The sequence below is a fragment of the Pinus tabuliformis genome, chromosome 1_1, assembly GCF_031772625.1.
Source record: "Pinus tabuliformis cultivar Carrire ecotype Pingquan chromosome 1_1, CPIR1, whole genome shotgun sequence".
In the NCBI taxonomy this organism is placed as follows: Eukaryota; Viridiplantae; Streptophyta; class Pinopsida; order Pinales; family Pinaceae; genus Pinus; species Pinus tabuliformis.
In genome coordinates, this window is record NC_142297.1 from 790,978,193 (window position 1) to 790,986,768 (window position 8,576).

Here is an 8,576-nt window from a genome sequence, read left to right on the forward strand (position 1 = left end):
CTCATAAAGGTATGCTTGCAAATCATTCTGAAAAGAGATGTTATTATTGTGGAAAGAAGGCTCATATACAGAGTGAATGTTATAAGAAGCAGGTTGATGATGCAAAGAGGAGGCAGGCAAATGCAAAGCATAGAGGATACTTTGTTGAAGAAGAAGACTTCAGTCATGAATTTCGACTGCTCACAGTCGACTGTGCCCTTTCAGCATCTAATGAAGATGACATTTGGTATGTCGATTCCAGAGCATCCTCTCACATGACAGGTTAAAAGGAATTTTTTGATAGTCTTGAAGAAAGTATAAATGGATCAAAAATATATCTAGGAGATGATAGTGGATACGAGATTAAAGGTCATGGGGCGATTTCAGTTAAGTTACCAAATGGAAAAATTAGTCACCTTACAAATGTTTTATATGTACCTGGAATTAAGAAAAATCTGATATATGTATCCATGATGGCTGATCAAGATATGCAAGTCGAATTCTTCAAGACTCACTATGTGATAAAGGATTGCAGGAATGAAATAGTTGCAACAGGCATGCGAGTTGGAAGCATATACAGATTGGATGAAAAAAGCATACCAAAGCAGCCCATGGTTGCAGGAGGATCGACAGCCAAACAACTCTGGCATCAAAGGTTCGGTCATTTGAATTTGCAGGACCTCATGTTATTGCAGAAGAAAGGTATGGTCGAGGGACTCCCTATCTTTCGTAATATTCAGTTAAATTGTGATGGTTGTGCCTTAGGTAAAATGCATAGAGAACAGTTTCCTGTGCATGATAGGAGGAAGGAAACAAAGATTTTAGAACTAGTGCACACTGATGTATGCGGACCTATGCAGACAAGGTCACTAGGAGGAGCATACTATTTTTTGCTATTTACTGATGACTGCACTAGATATTCATGGGTTTATTTTTTGAACAAGAAAAGTCAGACTTTCCAGTGCTTTATAGAATTTAAAACCTTGGTGGAAAAGCAGTTTGGTAAGAGTATAAAAATTCTCCGATCTGATCAAGGGGGAGAATACAAGCTAAAGGAATTCATGAAATTCTGCAAATCTCATGGGATTGTTCAGCAGTATACAGTGCCACACACACCGCAGCAAAATGGAGTTGCAGAGCGCAAAAACAAAACCTTGGTGGAGTGCGCAAGGAGCATGTTACAAGGTAAGGGTCTGTCTAATAGCTTTTGAGCAGAGGCTATTAATATTGCTGTATATTTGAAGAACAGAATTCCTACCAGGTATCTTGGCTTCAAAACCCCTTTTGAAGCTCTATATGGATTTAAACCAACAGTAAACCATCTAAGAGTATTTGGGTCAAAATCATTTGCCCATATACCCAAAGCTGATAGGAAGAAATTAGATCCTAAAGCTGTGAAATGCATCTTTGCTGGTTATGGCACAAAATTTAAAGCATATAAATTATTCAATCCTGAGTCTCGTAAGACATTTGCAAGCAGGGATGTAGTGTTTCATGAACAGGTACAGGAAGGGAAAGATGACATTGGCGATGATTGGCACATTCCATTGTTGTTGGAGGAAAGCAGCGAGGATGAAAGAGAGCAGGAGCAGAAAGAAGAGCAGAAAGAAGAGAAAAAAGAAGAACATCAAGAAGGTGATAATGCAAGCCCAGTCATAGCAGAAGAAAAAAAATTTGAGGTAAGTCCCCTACCAAGAAGGTCAGGTAGGAAGACTCAACTACCATTAAAATTGAGAAATTATGCTTTGATGTCAAAGGTTTTGAACGTTGTAGAACCCTCTAATTACAAAGAAGCTAGTCAATTTAAGGAATGGAGAGCTGCAATGAATGAAGAAATAGAATCATTTCTTAGAAATAATACTTGGGATTTAGTTGAGCTGCCTAAGAATAAAACACCCATAGGATGCAAATGGCTGTTTAAACCAAAAATGAATGCAGACGAAAGTATAGAAAAGTTAAAAGCTAGGCTGGTTGCAAAAGGATATTCACAGCAGGAAGGTATAAATTTTGATGATACTTTTGCACCTGTAGCAAAGTTAAATACAATCAGAATGCTTATTGCTTTAGCTACTAAATGTAATTGGGAATTACACCAGCTTGATGTTAAATCTGCATTTTTAAATGGTGATTTAAAAGAGGAAATTTACTTAGTACAACTAGAAGGGTTTGTAAAGCAGGGGCAGGAACATCTTGTTTGTAGATTGAAAAAGGATTTATATGGTTTAAAGCAAGCACCCAGGTCTTGGTACGAAAAGGTTGATTCTTTCTTTTTAGAGCATGGTTTCCATAGAAGTTTAAATGACCCAAATTTATATACCAAGTACAATAATCAGGGGCAGATTATTTTGATCTCTTTGTATGTGGATGACATGATTATAACAGGAAATGCAGATGATTTAATCAAAGGAATCAAAAGGCTTATGGCACAAGTTTTTGAGATGAAGGATCTCGGAAGCCTTCACTACTGTCTGGGATTAGAAGTATGCAGAGATATTGGGCAAACTTTTCTTACCCAAGGGAAGTATGCTAAAAATCTGTTGGAAAAGTTTGGTATGGATCAGTGTAGATCAGCAGCGACACCTTTGCAGCAGAATCTGAAATTGAGAAGTGACGATGGCACTAAGGAGGTTGATGCCATAATGTACAGACAGCTGGTTGGCAGCTTGATATATCTTACAACAACCAGACCTGACTTGACATACTCTGTTAGTGTATTGAGCCAATTCATGTCGAAACCGCTTGAAAGTCACTGGATAGCAGCAAAGAACGCGTTGAGGTATCTTTGTGGTGCTGTTAATTATGGTATTTTATACACTGATGTATCTGATGTTACTCTAGCAGGTTTTTCAGACTCAGACTGGGCAGGTAATCTGGATGATCAGAGGTCCATCACAGGTTACACATTCAACATAGGTTCCGGGGTCATAGCTTGGAGCAGCAAGAAGTAGAGTATTGTAGCCTTGTCTTCATGTGAAGCTGAGTATCAAGCATTGTGTGCAGCAACGTGTGAAGCAATCTAGTTGAGAAGGCTTCTCAAAGATGCAGGAAAAGAACAGAAGAATCCCACCTCCATAAAAAGCGACAACCAGAGCACCATTAAATTAGCATACAATCCAGTGTTTCACAAAAACACCAAACATATAGACACTCAGTTTCATTTTGTTAGAGAGAAAATACAGTCAAAAGAAATTGCTGTTGAATATTGTAAAACTTGTGACAATGTGGCTGATATTTTCACAAAGCCTCTTGCACGAATGAAATTTGAGTTGTTTAGAAAGATGCTGGGAGTCCAGGAGAACCCTTTCTCCATTAAGGGGGGGAGTTAAAAATAATTAATATTATTTTATATTAATGGATAAAATGGTTACATTATTGTAACGTTCTCCCTAGTTTAGGAATAGTTCCTAAAGTTTGGGGGTTTGGGTGCAACTTCCTAATTCTTAGTATTGTATTTAATGATGTAATCTTTCATTGATGAATATAGAGTGTATGAGAGTGATCTCTCTGTTTTGGTGAGTGTAGTCTCCACGTGCAGGCCACACCTGAGAGCTACATCTCTTTCTTTTCAATTCTGTTCACATTTTATCTCTGTTATGGCGGAAGAGGATCGAGGAGGTGGGAATTGTTTAATAGCCGGCCTCAACCATGGTTATATGCTATTGTACTTCATGTTGTTTTGGATGGTCACGGGTTCTGTAGGAGCTTGGGTTTCGTGGGGGTCAAGCTCTGGTTATTTTAAGCGGCCCGCACCTCAAGCGGCAGGCTGACAAACGCTATTCGAATGTGGTAATTCCTCTGTTGTTTGTAGCATTCCCTCTACTGGTAGTGGTATTCCTTATGCTGTTCGTGGCACTCCCTGTACTGTTAGTGATATTCCCTCTGTAGTTCGTGGCATTCCATTTACTGCTCGTGGCATTCCCTGCGTTGTTCGTGGCATTCCCTCCGTTGTTCGTTGTATTCCCTCTGCAATGCCAAGGCCTCGCTAGAGAATGCTCAGCCGCAGAGGCTCATGATAGGGAAACCCTTCTCGCCCATCCTCGGGGCATAACGCCATTAATCAGGATCCTCGTCCTCGCAGTGGAAATGAGGGCATTCTGAGGCCCAATCAATTCCTCGACCCAAGCTCCCCTGGTTCTTCGAATTCACCCTCCTTTGGTTCTGCTATTTTCACGTTTAACTGCTCCCTCAATCACCCTCGGATCACGGCTCATGTCTCTGTCCTCTTTCTAGAGGAAGCCCAAGATGAGGGCGATACCAGTGCCCCAATGCCACTCACTGAGGATGAGCAGGAGGTGGGTGATCCCAATACTCCAAAGCCAACTGTTGGTATGCAACTCGGGATGGTTCTGCTGGCCAGCGCTGTCAATACTAATCCTATGGCTCATGCTCCTCCAGAATTGAATGATAATGCAGTGGCCCAAGCCCAGGACTTGAATGCAGGGGGTTGGTGCAGGATCATGGAGGAATCACCTGACGAGTAATCCAATGGTGTTGCTGCTCAACCGGTTTTTGTGGCCCAGTTATAAAGGTTTTTTGGCTCAATGTGTCAAATTCTATCTCTGTTACTGTGTCGAGATCAATTTCCAGTTTCAATTATGTCCGTCTGTTGTTGCTATTGTGTATGTTTTTTGTGCTCTTCTGGATCCCTTGCGTGGGAAATTTCGTCCAATTCCTCAGTTTTGGACAATATCTGGCTCAAATGGCCTTACTCTCAGGCTAGTTAATTCACCATGCTTAGCTTGTTGTAATTGTACTCTTTTACTGTGAATAATAGATTACATTTACTTAGCAAAAAAATATTAATAATAATATTAAATCTATACCATACACCAAATAATTATTAATGTGGTTGATATAAGTGGATACCACAAGTACTAATGTGGTTGATATAAGTTGATACCACAAATACTAATGTGGTTGTGCATGTGCTTGATCAACGACAATGCATATTCTTGATGCGTGTCTATTTAAGTATATCAATCACATTTATTAATGTGCTTGTCCTAATTTCTTAACAATATTCACAATTGTGATTATTGGTTTAGCATATTTCTAGAGGAATCAAACCCTGTACCTCCATCTCTATTTAAGTGTTGTCTTCCTTCTAATTCTCTACCTCCTTCCCTAAACAAACTTTTGTAGGCACACTTGTTAAATGGTTGAAGAGTTTCCTTACCTCTAATTATCAAAATAACATTGAGTTTAAATATTATGAACGATATCAATAACCATGTTTATTTTGACATAAATTTTTTTAGAATTTTAATTTAATTATCAATAATTATTAGGTTGATGGTAAAGATTTAATCTTCACATTATTCTAAAATACTAGTAATAGACACAAATGAAAATTTGAAATCTATTTAAGCTATTTTTTTAATTAAATTAATTAATTAAAAAAAATATCATATGATAAATTATAATATTAATTCATAATATTTTAACAAAACTTATTTATAAATTAAAAATATTTATAATTAATTGAAATGAATATACTTTGTAATACTATTACCTATTTTATTAAATTAATACATATTTAATTTTTATATTAATTTTTTTAAATAGTAATAATTATAATAAAAATATAATTTAATTAATATTTTAATTATAAATTGATACTTATTAATATTTATAATCCATTTAGCTATATGATCATCGTAATTGTATGAATAAGACAAATAAAAACTCATAAATTGGTTGTCTAATGATGCTCTATTAACGAACTGCTAGAGTAGTTTGTTTGTTTTTTTTAATTTTTTTTTAATTTGTTTTTTTAAATATATTTAGTTTATATTTAATATGTTTTCGTAATATTGTTGTGCTTTGATTTTTTATTATTTGGTCTATATTTTAGTTTTAGTTATAAGATTTATATTTTAATTTTTGTTTTATTTAGTCTATATTTTATTTTGGTCAAAATGAATTTATTTAGAGATTCAAGAATATTAAAAAAGGGAAAAATACAATTTCAAAGCAAAATTAAAATGTGTAAATATGTGTACCATATATATTATAAAACACATTTCAAAATGTAATATGTTAGTGACGAATTAATAATATTTATTTAATTTACATCAATACATGCTATGACTAGGTTATCAAAACTAATTTTAAGACGGGTTTCTTAAAAATAAGACTGGAGAATGAATAGATAAAAAAGATGGGTAAAGATAGTAATATTAATAATGGATAAATTATAAAGAAAATGGTGAGCTCTTAGGTGAGGCTAGGTTATTATGATAGTGCATGCACAAGACACGTCTTATCAATCATTAATCAATCTAAATTCATGTACATAGGATTATGAATCTGTTAAGGAGCTAGAGCAATTTCTCCATAAATAGGGTTCAAAAATTAAATATGACTTATAATCTCAATCAACACTTAATATAGAACACTTTATATTTCTCCATTATTCCAAGTTCTCTCCTTAATGTAGAAATGGATTAAGTATAACATGAATAACATGCATTTTGGTGAACCAACACATACAATAGTCAATATTGTTAAGAAATTAGGACAACCACACTAATAAATGTGGTTGATATATTTATATAGACCCACATCAAGCACATTAACTCTGGTTATTATACACTCATCAATTTATATCAACCACATTAATAATTATTGGGTGTACAATAAAGATTTAATATTACCCTACCTCTGCCTCTGTTGGAGTGTTGCCTCACCTCTGATCCTCTACCTCCTTCCCTAAGCAGAGGTGCACTTGTGAAGTCGTTGAAGAGTTCTCTACCTCCTTCCCTAAGCACACTTCTGTAGGCACACTTGTGAAGTCGTTGAAGAGTTCTCTACCTCCTTCCCTAAGTTGTAGGTGAACAATTGTCTTACTTCTAGTTATCGAAGTCTCTAAATCAATTCATGTAAAAAACTAGTGATAACTTTAGGTTTAAATATTATCAACAATTTTATCTTTATGTTAATAGACATGTTTATTTTGAAATAGATATTTTTAAAATTTTTATTTAATTATCAATAATTATAATGTTGATGGTAGCGATTTAATCTTTGCATAATATTTTAAGATAATAATAATAGTATGTATAAATGAAAAATTGAAATGTATTTTAGTTATGCTTTTATTTTTCCTTTTAATTAAATTGATTAATTAAAATATGGTATTAATTAGTATCTAAACCAAACTTATTTATAAATTAAAAATATTCACAATTAATTAAAGTAAAAATACTTAGTATTATTGTTATATATATTATTAAATTAGTATATATTTAATTTATGTATTAAATTAATATTTATAAACCATTTAGTTATATTATTATCTTAATTATTTAATTATATGAATAACACAAATAAAAATTCGTAAACTCGTTGTCTCGAATAAAATTTGTAGTAGAAAAAAGAAAACAAAAAATTTATTTGTTACCGTGAGTTGATGAAGACGCCACTAGAGGCTTAGTATTCATTGCTTCGCTTTGTTCAAATATGCATAAATGTTCATTGTATAATGATCTCTTAAATGAAATGCTAATATAAGGTTAAATGAGTTAATTTGTATTTGTATTTTCATGGTTTTTAAATATATTATGTTTATATTTAATATATTTTTTTTAATATTGTTGCAGTTTAATTTTTTATTATTTGGCTATATATTTTAGTTTTAATTGTGAATTATTTATTTTATTTTGGTCCAAGTGAATTTATTTGTAGATTGAAAAATATTTATAAAATAAAAATACAAAACCACAACTGTAATATTTAAATAATAATTTCTTTATAATTTTGAAGAAAATCATATATATAAATAAATAAATAATGGTGGCATATATTTATTAACTCATACAATTATTAATTCATACCCCATTAAACTATATATATATATTTATTGATATCAAGATTCTAGTGACATATAACTATTAACTCATACATTACTAAATCATATATACAAATTTGCACTGATGTTAACGTTCCATATCCACGGCATTGTACAAGATTCCAATACTTGGTACATTCTTTAAATGAGTTCAAATGATTGATTCATTGAACAGGAGGAAAGATCCCATCGAGGATCCTCTTGGTTACTTATACGCATGAGTCTATGGTTTTCACTGTCACATGGGCCCTCCTTCGTAGCTCCACACGGCAACAATCTACACTGGGAAATGTCAACTCCGTCTGACCTTACCATTTGTCTGGGTTGTTCGTCGTTGATCTTTCGCTGGCCATCGTACAATGGAGCTGAGCTAGGGTTTAACCTAACTAACTTTGTGCATCAAAACCCTGAGCTTCCATTGTTGTCATTTTTCGGTGTTGCGCTGCTCTGCGAGGGTTCTGGTTTTTGTGCTTTCCATGAGGTGATGGCCGAGGAGGTCGATACCACCATCCTAGTAGGTATAACCCGCAGTTCTGCAAACCCAAGCTTTAATTTCTAGTGTTGGAAGTCGGTTAGGAGCTTAGGCATCGATTTCACAACTGTGCTAAAGCTTTCTCGCCATGTTTAGGGGAGGCCTTTACAGTTCCGGGCACGAAGAAAAATAACATGCTCACAGGACCATCCACAACAGGTATGTTCACATAACAAGGAAATTTCTCCAATTGAAAGGTTGAGCACATTCACAATG